Source organism: Gymnogyps californianus, chromosome 2 (genome assembly GCF_018139145.2).
Source record: "Gymnogyps californianus isolate 813 chromosome 2, ASM1813914v2, whole genome shotgun sequence".
NCBI lineage: Eukaryota > Metazoa > Chordata > Aves > Accipitriformes > Cathartidae > Gymnogyps > Gymnogyps californianus.
In genome coordinates this window covers 104,012,226-104,025,515 of record NC_059472.1, presented here as the reverse complement: position 1 = coordinate 104,025,515, position 13,290 = coordinate 104,012,226, and the positions used below count along the sequence as shown (strand labels likewise).

Sequence of the window (13,290 nt, the reverse complement as noted above, 5' to 3'; positions counted from 1 at the left end):
ATTCCAGACTCAGTAATAAAAACATTCGGTTTCTTGTGTGAGGATATTGCAGTTGTTACTGTCTCAAAAGAAAAAACAAACCAAACCCCCTACTTCAAAAGTTTGTTTACTAAGGCCATGATTTAAAAATACATCCTTCCAAGTGGTTTATCATGCAGATGAAATAACTTTTCAATATACGAAACAGTTTTGTGCATCCCTAGCCCTTCCTAAAAGAATTTGAGATTTGAGAGCCTCCACCATCTCCATAGTCTCTCACTACTTTTTCATCCTTACTGTGTTCTTCAAGCCTTATGCTGTCGGCTAGCTGTATTTTAGTACCAGCATTCTTGCTACATTCTTAAATTCTCAAGAGAGACAGTTTCTTCAGCAATCTAGTATTCAGTCTAATAAGACTTCTTGGATAAAAGTCAACCTTTGGCATTGCACTTAAGGGATATGGCTGATGGAAAATTATGTCTGTAGAGAAACAGAATGAAGTAAGTTCTTATTATTTGCAACCAGCAAATGTTGTTCAGGAGAATTCCCATACTAACTCAGAAATGAAAACAGCATGAATAATTATTTTTTTATAGGTCCAGTGACAAAAGTCTTCCCTGTTAACAATGTCACTTGGAAATGGAGAAATAACCAAGGACTTAAACAATCTCAAAATTATATATTCTTGGAGAAAATTTAGAAACTTAACTGCTCAAGAACTGGTAAAGAACAAAGTTCTACAACTGATTTCCACCATCTCTCTTTTCACTGAATAATTTGTCATCTTATTCAAATAGATCTTTAGTCTATTTTTCTCTTTTTTAATTCTTATGCCTGAGTAGGTACAAACTCTGTTACCTGATTTAAAGGAAAAAACACCTTTTTAGAACACACTACAGAAAATCTCCATATAATTTTATTGGACTGCTCAAAGTACAGCACCTTTAGAGTGAACTGTAGCTGTTGTTTACAAATGAACAAGTGAAAACCTACAGAAAACACTGCTAAGAGAGACTACAGAAACAGGATTTTGAAACCACCAGGCAGAACCTGAACTGTGATAGAAAGTTTGAGGTTATCACTTCAGGTAACATACAGTCACCAGCAGTGAAGAATGCTTGGGAATGCATGAATGGGGAATATGTAGCAAGTCTAGAAAAGCTGCAGTGAAACAGGCAATTCCTACAGCACGCTATAGAAGAAACTCTCTCTTCTCTCATTCCCAGTTTGCAGGGTTAATAAATCAGTGTCAGGAATTAATCATTGCTGAAGGTGTGTTATTTTCTTCTCTTTTTTTTTTTTTTTTATTGTGGGTTTACACTTAACTGAACAAAATGTTATTTTAATGACAGAGTGAAAGTTTTATTTAAAAAACTGATTTCTTTTTTAAGGATGACTGATATTTAATCCAAGCTGGAATCTAGATCCCCAAATCTAATGCTTTGGGGTCTCAGCAGCTTATCACCACAATACCCACTTCCTGCTCTAAGAAATTTCTTGTCTGTAATGAGCCCTAATTCCATGAAAGAAGAAGTCAAGCTTGTCAAACCCACAGGATACCTACCTACTAATGGGCACACAGAGGTCTACAATAGGAAAACCTCATGATCTGTGCATTGCTAGAGAGACATTAACTTCTGGTGAGTGACATATGCTGCTCCTTCCCCACTCGAGTCTAAACTGAGTCCAATCTCAAAACTGGTTTCAGTGTAGGAGGAAACTGGCCTCTCTTGAAAAGCAGAATGATATAAATTATTACTTGCACCATCAACTTGGTATGAGGAGTAGCATTCAAGCAGGTAAAAGCTGTACTTCCATGGGAAAAAAGTACCCTTTCTTAATTAGAGGCAGGCTACTTTAATGCATCTGTCCTTCACTGTAGTCATAGGTGAGATACTCATGCAATTTCAGGGTTGCTATAGCAATATAAGGCCTTCAAATAGATAATGACATACAGTCTAAAGTCATTTCCAGATCTCGCTGATGTCAGCCTCTTTGCTTCTGGCAACCCCTCCCTAAGCTCACCAGTCGTCTTAGTCAGTTCTGTCTTCAGCAACGTCTTGGACTATATACTTCTTCCCTGCTTTCAGCATAAATTAGACCTCTCTTTAATGAGACTTACAATCAACACTGCTCTCTGAATACATTCATACCTGATTTCAAATGAAGTTGGATATCATATGTGTAGGAAACAAGCTCGGCAGCTGATGGACTCTACAAGCTGGAATGAAACACTAAGTTCGAGGGGTTTAACAGCAGCAGCGCAAAACTGTCATCATTGAGATCTGCTTAACTGCAGACTCAGAACTCACAATGCTATAATGTATCCACAAACCTATTAGCTGTGTAATAAGGAGAGTGTTTAGCTGGAGGGATCAAGCAGCTGCATACTGATGTGGTGTATTGCTGGGCTGCCCAATTCGTAACTCCGAGATATGGATCTGGTGTGTTTCACAGACAGTGAATTAAAAGCGAAAAAGGGTTTCATATGTCTTAAGCTTTAACTGGCCTTCTGTTAATGGAGATGATTAACTGGGTTTTGAATAACTAAGATCTCACTGTATTTAGTTTTGGAAGCACTAATGAGGCAAACCAGGCAATGTTTATAAAGGTTATAAAATGAGTAATTCTGAGTATTTTATAAAGCAGTGACTTCAAAAAAGTGTTTTCTTTTGCTTGTCTCTGATTTAGCAAGATCACAGATCTTTGCTAAACTTTCTGATTTGTGTGCTTATAGAAATTGCACACTAATAAGCACTTTGATCCTTTCTGTCCTAGTTTGAGTAAAACTGCCTGGAAAAATCAAGGCCTACGGGGGTGGCAGGGCGGGTGTTCATTGTTTTGGGTGGAGTTTTTTTGGAAAATAGCTTATTCTGTTGTTTTGGTACATGTTACACATTCAGTATTTTTCCTCTTGCTGAGTTCCTTGGTGAACGTAATTTGTAAATATCATGATGCACTGAATAGTTCTTTAAAAAGTATATAAAATTTAGCTAATTACCATGGAGAGAAAACTGTAAAAACTGCAAATGAAGTTCTGCGAAACCTTTATTTCCTCTTGCTCTAGGACTAACTGTGCATATTTTCTTGCTGAGAGAAAGATTCATTAGAATTCTTTATTACCCTGATACAGTATCTCTTACACTGAAAGACTAATAAAGCTTTTAGTGGTCACCATTAATAATATTTCCTACCACGCTTCCATACATTTTTACTTTAAAAGCTAAAAAATTTGTATTTATTAGTGCCCATTTTCTTAAATAAATCTGCTTATAATGCAAGAACATTCATATCCTTGATCTTAGTCAAAGATGAATCTATAGAACAATTCGTTTTGTATCATTTTCTATCTCACCACTTGTCCCTTGTCAAAACTGGTTATATTTTAACATTCTATGTTGTTTCTTAGTACATGGGGGTTTTTTGCATTACCGAGTTCTGTTTGAACCTTTCATGCAGTCGCAAATATTTTGCTTTCTGTCTTCCAGAAAGAAAGCATAAGAAACATTCAAAAACTGACCATAATTCTTGCAAGAAATAAAACTAGCACTAAGTAAAGATTAATTATTTCATCCTCTCTCCCTGCGGGTGCTGCATATGTGTATAAATGTCATATTCTAGTACAGAAGCAAGAAATTAACCTGTGTTTAAATTGCAGATATTCCCTGTATAATAACCTGCCTTGCTCAATCTAAAAAGCAAGGATTTTTAAAATAAGTTCAACCATTTTGATGATCTAAACAGATCTCTTAGAGCCAGATAATTTGGATTTTCTATGTTGTCTTGCTTTGTGTTCTATCTTGCATTAAAAAATTGATGAAATTTGTTGCATCTTTCTATAATTGGAATGGTGGAAATTCATTAATTTATGACATAAATATGGCTAGGCAAAATGTTTTTCTTGCCTATTCTTCTAAACATATTTCCACTGACTACATTATTGCCATTCTCAGTAAGCATTGTGAAAACAAAGATGGATTAAAGTAGGTAAGAAGTAGTTTGAAGGATTCCCTTACATGAAACACTGAAGAAAATGTTTAATACATCCAGTTAAAATGTCATAAATATACAATGGTGAGGAGTTGCTTTCTATTGAACTTGGCAAATTTGTACAGTGAAATTGGTTTTTTTAACGTTATTTTGGCAAAAAAAGGCCAAGCAATCATTGTCATTTTGAAAAATCTGAAATTGCAGAAGAGTTGTTTTCTTCCTAAATAAAATGTCATTTTACAGAAAGGCGTATCTTGGAAACTGTTTGCTGACTGTGTCATGGTCTGACTTAGTCTCATTTGCCTAACTAGCATATTTAAGGATGAATGTTAATTAGGTGCAATCATAAATAAGATCTCTTCATTTTCTTTGGACTGGCATTCAATTGTTTGCAGACACAGGGAGAAACCGATGAGTTAAATCTTCTCAGGCTATCATTTGTATTTTGTATTTTTTATCTAACTGCTCCATCTTGTATAGCAAAAAAGACAGATTTTATTAATTATCAACAGCATATGTAACACAAACTACTGTGCAACTCAACAAATAAATTTAAGTACCTCTCACATAACCCTCCTAAAGATACAGAGTCCTACGCAGACCAGCAAACCCCCTGCTTGCACTAGAAGCAGTTACGAAGCTCATATGAAGGTACAGGAACACCGAAATACTGGAAGAGGAGAATTGACTGCAGAAGTAACAGTGGGAGAAAGATGATGGAAAAACACAGGGATGAATCTTACAGTAACAAGGGGGAGCTAATGGGGGAAAGTGCAGGCACTGACCTTCACAGTCAGTGACCTTCCAACAAGAACAAGATCCAGTTGTCTACCAGAGCCCTTTTAACATCAAGAGTCTGTATCATAAGCAGAAGTTCTTAATCAAGACCAGAAGCTGCAGTCCTAAGAATCTGGAAACATGGAATAGAAGCATGGCAAGAAAAGGGGCGATTCTGGACATACAGAATCCATTTCAGTAGCTTTGCAGTTGCTGCTTCTGCCCAAGTTTACTTTGGCTTTTGAATCTAATGTGGTACCCAAGATTACAGATAGGTACTCAGGGATCAGGACAAGGGATGACATAATTGTAGGTATTTTTACCTTGTGCATGTTATGAAAGAAGGGTGGGGCCTGGCAAAAATATTTAATTTGTAGTGGCACTGTTCACTACTTGAAAGTGACCTGAAACCATCCTAGTTGGTGAGCTGTCACCTGCAAGTTACTGACTTATTTTATTCTTTCTATGGCTCGCAGCCAAACATCGCTCAGGATGCTAATTCAGAATGCTCCCCGCAGGACTGAATTGGGAGCCCTGAAAGAAATCCTTCACCATGCTCTGCTTCCTGTTTCCTGCCTTCCTTCAGAGATATTGTCTGTGGCCCATCCTTAAATCCAGAAGATCTGTGATGGGGAAATGAACAGTGGATTTTTTTTCCCAAGCACATAATTTTCTTAACTTAGAGTTTCAGTGCTCTATATGAATTTAAAAGATGCCTTGGGATTTGAGTAATTTTAACAGTGCCTCGGGATTTGAGCAATTTTAACAGTGTTTCACTATTTCTTTTTGATGCTAGTGTATTACTTGAGGATTAGCCCTTTAAGTATTTCTACATATGGATAACTAAGAACATGTTTGCCTGGTGTTGTCAACTTCAGTAGTTCATTACGGCATGAATCTGTATCAAATCCAGACGTTTGGTCCAACATCTGTCATGAAGGACATCTATCATTAAAATATTTTGCAAGAGAAAATACAACTAGGGTCTGTTTATATATGATGCTGATCATTGCTTGGAGAGAAAGGGAAAGAGAATGAATTAATAAAAATTTACCTCACTTTGAACTGTTACATTATCAAGATTCTTATCCAGGTGAACTGTACTGTAGGAGAAACAAGACTTTTTATAAAGGCTGTGTTGGCTGAACAACCGCAAGTAAAAAGGAGACAGGAGATCAGTGTGACGTGGAAGTGAATGCGGCACTGAGGAGCGTGGAGGTTGCTGCCCTGAACACTATGAACTGGGAAGTCACCATCTGGCAGAGACAGTACATGAAGCTCGCAAGAGTGACTGCAGGTAACAAGTGGAAAAGCACCTGTGACCTATGTGACTTGTCCTATGATTGGAAGGTCACACAGCAAGCAAAACAAGCAACAAAAGTAGTATAAAAGCATATGCTGAACTTGAGGGACTCTGAACTGATTCAGGATCTGGACACAACAGCCAGGGAATGGAGCCAGGACTGGGGGCGGGGGGGAAAGGGCAGATGCCCAGAGCAAGCAGGTAACTACTGGGAGAGCGGTTACCTGATCCCAAGAGGGAAGAAGAGAGCCTTTCCTCCTTCCCTACCATCCATGCAAAAGCTAATAAAGCTATGGATAAAAGTAACAATCTTAGTCATGGTAATTTTCTTCACAGGGTGGATCCTAGTTGCCACGGGTTGTAAGATTAAGTAGAACCTCAAACAGCTATCTGGACTGTGCAAGTTCACTTCTGATTCCCAGTTAACTCCTCCAGTTACGCGCAGCGAATGCGCAGACTGTGAAATAGGACGGGAGCTGCACGTGGGGACTAGCACTGTTCTTTTCTCACACAGCACTAAAACTTGTAGGCTCTACCCTACGGCTCTTCGTGCTGCAGGAAGACAAATCCTTTGCTCCCAAATTGCGAAGCAGGCTGTAGGACTAGCAGCACGAAGGCTGAGCTGTCTCATACGTACGCCAGCTGGTACGTTACCAGTGAATAAGCTGTCAGGAGCGTTCGTGTGTTACATCTACAAGCCCTCCGACAACCCACGTGAGAAGCATCGCAGTGAGCAACGAAAGGGCTCCGGACGCTTCTCCTCGTCCGTCTCCCATCCGCACAGTCTCCAAAGAGGAGTAATTCCTCGGCTACTGTGGCTTTTCCTCCTCTCCCAAGACAACCTGAGGGCTGCCCAATTCCTCCCGCATCTCTCTCCAGTGGCGTCGCTGCCACCGCGGCCCCGCACCTCACAGCCAGACAGCCTTAGGCGGCGAGGGCGCCGGCCAGGACGGTTCTCCCCGCTGCTGGCGAGAGCCGCCGCAGCGCCTCAGCCACGCGCCTGGGTGCTCCCCCACCGCCCGGACGCGCCGGGCGCCGGGCGCCCCCCGTTTCGGAGAGAAGCTACGGCGCCTGCCGGCAGCGCCCGAGGCGGCGTGCGCGGGGACAGCGCCTCCCGCCACCCCAGCACCTCACCCAGCCGCGCTGCCGGGACTGCCTGCGCTTCCGCCGGAGCCCCCTTCCTCCCCCCACCCCGTCCCCGCCACCGTCTCCGCCGCCGTCCTCGCCCGCCCCGCGACGAGGCGCCGGCCGCCAGCCACCCGCCAATCACAGCCCAGCCCCGCCCCTCGGCCGCGCCGGTTGCGCCCTCCAGACGCCTGTTGTTGTTGGGGCTCTCCGCAGCTGCCGGGGGGCGGGGGCGGAGCGGGGCGGGGCGAGGCGAGGCGAGGCGAGGCGAGGCGGGTGAGAGCGGCCAATCAGGCGGCGCCGCTGCGTCAGTTACATTAGCGGCAGGAGCGAGCCGGGGAGGTGCAGGCAGCGCGAGCGTCTCTCTGTTTCTCTCTCGGGTGGGAGGGGGGAGGGGCGGGGAGGGGAGGGGGGTCGCGAGGCGGAATCCTGGCGCGCGGGCGCGCGCGCGCGCGCCCTGGCTCTACGGTTTCGGGACCGGACCATGGCGGTAGCGGCCGCTCGGCGGCCCTGGGCCCTGCTGTGCCTGGTGGTGGCCGGGCTGCTCTTCCCCGGGGCGGCCGGTGAGTGCGCGCGTGTCTGGGGGAAGGAGGGAGGGGAGGGAGCGGGTGAGGTGGTGCCCGGGGCGGGGGGAGGAGAGCGGTGGGGGGCTGCGGGTCCCCGTCGGTTCCTTTCAACAACATGGCGGAGGGGCCGGCTGGGGCGGAGTCGCCTTCCTCCCCCCACTCCCCCGGTGTCCGAGCGTGGCGGAGCCCGGGGACTGCTCGTCCCTTTGTTGGCCGAGCGCACCGGCGGCTCCGCGGGAGGGGCGGCGGCGCGGGGCAGACGTGGTGCGGCCGGGCGAGGAGGGGCGGCGGCGGCTGGCGCTGGGGGGGGGGGGTGAGGGGTGGACGCGGTACCCGCGGCGGCTCCCCTTGACACCCGCCCCCCGCCAGTGCCCGCCTTGCCCCCTTGGAGTAGCGCCTCGGGTGGCGCCTGCCCGGGGTAACTTTCCCGCGCCCCCGGCCCCGTGGGCTGTGGCCGGCCCCGGCCCTTCCTTTCCCACGCGGGTACGAGTGGCCGTGACCCGCGAAGGCAACTTGGTTATCGGTGGCGGAGCACCCTCGTCCCTCCCTCCCTGCGGGCAGAGCAGCCCGTGAGAGCTACCCTCCCGGGGAGGGTGCCCGCCCGCGCCCGGGCTGCGCCAGCTTCGGCACCGGACCGGGGAAAAGCCGCCGTGCCTTGCGGGCTCTCTGCGGCGCGCTGAAGGGCGCTTACAAACAGTGCCACGGGGGAGGAGAGACAAGCGGCGTCGGCTGGTGTAGATACGTGTTGAATGTTCACGTAGTGAAGGTAAAAGACTCCCTGAACTCCCACGTCAGATGCTTTAGCTCCGTTACACGCCACGTTGTGGTGTGCTGGCAGCGTCTGTTCTGAAAGCTAGTATCGTGGTGATTTACGTAGGTGATCTTTCAGCTACAAACAGCTAACCTGTATCTTCTGTGAGGACCGAACCGTGCAGAAATAAAATCTCTGGTGAATATTGTACAGTAAAACGGTTTTGTTCCTCCTGCCTTCTGTACCTATGCTCTTGTAAAAGAGATGTGGTATCAGAGCTGTGCTGTTGCAGAGCTAATGCATGAAACAGGAGTTCTTAATAGCATTCAGAAATGCAAGAAATAGATATTTTTCTTTTTTCTTCTTTTTTTTTTTAAAAAGCCTGTTTTGTTCTTCAGTTAGCAGTTTGGGCCATATGTCGTAATAGGGCGTACAAATGTTATAGACACCCTACTCTAATTGGTTTAGATTTCAATTTCATCTGTAGTAAGTTAGATGATGTTGACAGATACACAAAATCTGCATTTTGTAATTGGTTCACTTCCTAAATTCTTCTGTAGGTGGATTGTGTGTTGCTTTGGGTTTTAAAGAAGCACCACGACTTTCTTCTTCAATTACAGGTTTAAGACATCCCTCGATCTGGATTTTTACTATGCTGTTCATAATTCAATCTAAGATGGTACTTCTGCTGTAAAGAAGATATTACCTAAAGAAAACATAACTTGCTATACTAAAATGCTGTGTTAATTGTCCATATTCTTATTGAAGAAGATGAAGAATCTTTGATGTGGAAACAGTGAAATAAGCTTAAGTTATCCATGGTGGTTCTTGTGTTCTTGAAAAGGTGCAGCAGGCTTTAATAATTTAAAGCTTTCTTATGTAACACATCCAGTTTAGATGTTGAAGGAAATTTTACCTTGATTTGAGCTTTGAACTTTTCTTTTGCCTTTTAACGCCTCTGATCAATCAACAGTTTTTACTTAATCTCAGTCATGAAATTAAGGTCTAAAAGCTTTATGTGGAAACAAGGCAATAGACTTCCATACAAAAGCTTAAGGATGGAAGTGGTGTGCTACCTTTTGCTTAAAAAAAGAGAAATCTTTCCTATCTAAGGGAATAGGAGGGGATCCAGCGTTCTTGATCCATAACTCATAGACAAGTTCTGGTACTGGTAAAGGGGTTAATTTGTCTGAACATTGTGGTCTAAGTTGACAAAGAAGCGCAAGGTATGATTTAGCTACTGTTACTTAGTATTCTTATCATGGGCTGACAAAAGGTAGGCATTTTCTGATAGCTTCTGATGCTGCTGTTCTGCAATATACTACTGTTCCTGCATGAATGAATCGTCTTGTGATACAGTTTATATGGACATCAGACATGTAATGAATCACAGCAGCTAGCTGAACAGTAGAACAGCCATAATTTGTAAGACAGAGTCTGAAATTTACCTTTTTTTTTTTTTAACTGTGTGAGCCATATTCTTTGGTCTCCAAAATTCTGGGGAGTCATCTCTTGGAAACTCTTGCATTCACACAATTGCTCCTAATTGCAAATAAAGATGGAAATCTGATTTGTGTGCTGAAATGAGTTTAAAAGTACAAAGGAAGGAGATCTTTACTCTTTCTGTTTTCATAACGTTAGTAAAATTATAACCTAGGCTTTTAATTTTAACTTTCTTTTGTTTTTCTAAAGTATACTCTTCTATGAAAGATAACAGAAACAAATTTTTAATGTATCTTGCTGTAAGAGACATGAACGTATCTGTGAGTAGCTTAGTGGATGAGATGCAATAAAACTGATTTGGCACTTGCACTACGGAGAATATAATAGTGCTTTTTTGAAGCAAGGGATTTTTCACAAGGCTTTATCATTACTTCGCAAGTTGAGGATAGAGCCCTAATAGTTTGTCTGTTTTCTTGAGTGCATCACTTTGGTTGCCAAAACCTCCTGTTTTCAGTGGAAGTTTTGTTTAACGAAAATGGATTAAATGTATGTGAAAGTTGTCCTGAAAACTTGATATCCAGTGTTGTTACTTTACAACAGTTAAACTTAATTAGTGCCTTTGTGAGAAGAATGAGTTAGTGAAGGTCATGAAGTACTATGGTTAAAAAAATGTACCCATGTCCCAGATATTGTAAGACCTAAACATTTTTGTATCTTGAGCTAGAAGAGTTCAGAGATGAGTCAGTTATATTGTTTGAGGGGGTTGTCTGAATCGGAGAATGGGAAGCTGACGGCACCTTTCTGTGTCACGCTTTTTTGCTTCTGGCAAATTTTATTGGATAGGGGGAAAAAAATACCAGTAAACACTACAGCCCTCTTGCTCATCTCCCCAAAATCTATTACTGTCTCTTACACATCATAGCCTCGCTCCTTTATATCTTGAAACTCTACATCTTGTGGAACCAAGAGTCCTGATTGTTCTTCTGGTGAAGTTCCACTTTCTGGTGAAATTTTTGTTTCAAAAATTGTATTTTCCATGGGAGAAGAGTTACAGTGTCACAAGAGAGGGATCTGGAGTTTCTTCTTTAGCATAATGCTGCTGTTGGGGGCCTGACTATCTATGTTTTTTAAATTTGTAGAACAAAGATATATGATTAAATGAAAGTATTAATATAAAATTGTTAATTACTCATAATGAGATGTGGGTTTGGGGGTTTTTTAGAACACCTCACAAGTTTTAACTGCTGTCATACACTTTCTTAGCATCCTTTGAAAGACAGTATTTCAATATATGATTTCCAACCAAAAATTCTTTGGCTGAAGGTGGTGTTCTGTGCTAAACTGTCTGGTTGAAGTAGTTCGCAGGATGTTAGCAAACACTATATAGTGATTCATAGGGTTTTATGCAATTCTAAAAATAAAGGCTTTGTGCAATTTTCTTACTTCAGAAAGACAACAGATACAAAAAAGACTGTTTCGATAGGTACCTAATGGTACAGACTTCTAAAAGTTAAGTGGATAGGATGTACTTAATTCTCTGTTCACGTTTTGTATATAGTATTAATATCTGAGCTTTTGGTATCCAGCTTATTTTAAGTCTTGTCAAGCTGTGTAGTTTCAGTGTCTCACTTATGTTGCCAGCTTGCTTTATCCTCACTGTGGGCTTTCCAGCCTGCAACACCCATGGAAGAGAGGCTTTTTAAAGGAAATACGGAACTGTCAAACTGAGAGTCTGAGCCTGAGAAATTACCCAAGTAATTGTGTTCAACACAAGAGGTTAATCTATTATTAAATCAGATTGAGGTATGAGAAGTATGCTGTTGATAACTTCTGTGACGTGGTATGTGTCATAATGCGCACATACACTTTCATAACTGCATTGTCTCACTGCTTTCTGTTATGGTAGTCAGTCACATAAAGCAGGAATGATTATGTAGAATGGTCATGGCGCAGTGAGGAAATGCGATAGAGAAGGCACTAAATTGCTATGGTGACCCAGTTTCTGTTCTTGGCTTTGTCACTGGTTGTCTATATAATCTTCAGTGCATTTATTTAGCTGTCTGTACTTTCATTTCCCAAGCTTGTATCACTTAAACAGACATGGCCTTTCATTAGTTGGTAGTGGAGCTTCATGCTAGTGGTTCCATCCAAACACTGTTGTAATACTTTAAAAAAAAAAAAAAAAAGTTCTGTGCCATGGAAAAGATGACTAAGAGAAAATTTTTTTTCTCCTCTTTGAGCTTAGTAGTTTTGAAGGAGCTTTTTGTGGTAGTAGATTTAAAGGGTGTTTTCCAAATTTATTGAAATGCATCATACCTGAAAGATATTACTGGCTCTAGAAGCTTAGCTTACATCAGAGTTGTCATTCTCTCATCGCATACTTTTATCAACCCATTCTAGAAATGTATGTATTCATTTAAGTGAACTTGGAGACCTGACTGGTTTCTGTCTGAGTTTTTAAAATTACTGTAATGCTTCTCTGAGAAGAACATGGACTACTTGGAGACAAAGCAAAAATTTCTGTCTCCAAGAGGACAACATGATATTTTTTTCTTTCAGATCAGTTATAAGTGAAAACACTTCCTTATAGGAATGAAGTCATTTAACTACAGTTGGTCATTGACATCATCTCATCCCACTGATGTTAAATCTCATCTACAATGTGTTCATATAGTCATAGTCTTTGTTCTTTTACGCATAGATAACTGGAGAGTGAGATGTGGGCAAGGGTATTCCAATTCTGTTTCCTCTCCTCCTGGTATGGATTGTGGCTGAAGATGCTGAATTAGTTTTCCTGATAGTAAAATATGGAAATTCTACTGTTACCCACTTGAGTTGGAAGGCATGAAGAATTGTAAATGGCAAGAGTAGGAAGGGGGCTGAAGCATTTTTAATGTGTGGGGTTTTTTAAGAGTATGTCCACTAGAGAGCAGCAAAAACCTGTATTCCTAGAAGCTTTGGCTATTCAGCTCATTAGGCATTGTTTTCCCCTTTTAAGGGAGGGGGAGAGTAGCTTCAGAAGAAAGTAGTGATCTCTTTGTGCCAAGGAAACCATTCAGTTTTGTGTGACAGTGTACTGTGTCTTGGCAGGAGGCTAGAAGATAGTGGCATCAAACTGGAACAAAAGTATAAATTGTATCAAATTGCACTCATTGGGAATTCTGTAGCAAAAGAGGTGGGAACAAAATGAATGAGGAAGATAAGACACCAAATGCTTTGTTTAGTCACAGTGGTATCAATGTGTCTCTACAACTCCACAAGATCAGGAAGATGAATAAGCATAACAAGGTCAACCCAAACCTCATTTTTCACTTCAAGTAACTTGGCCTCTGTACAGTGACTCAATGTAAATGTAT

At 42.4% G+C, this 13,290-nt stretch overlaps 1 protein-coding gene across 1 annotated transcript in view; it reads left to right on the top strand.

The window, feature by feature from the left end:
• The first annotated feature begins 7,662 nt into the window (after positions 1 to 7,662).
• The window catches only part of TGFBR1 (transforming growth factor beta receptor 1), a 36,795-nt gene continuing 31,167 nt past the window's right edge, over positions 7,663 to 13,290 (top strand). Inside the window, exon 1 of the mRNA XM_050915777.1 lies at positions 7,663 to 7,737. The gene's annotated coding sequence lies outside the window, so the exon portion shown is untranslated. The remainder of the gene's footprint in view (positions 7,738 to 13,290) is intronic.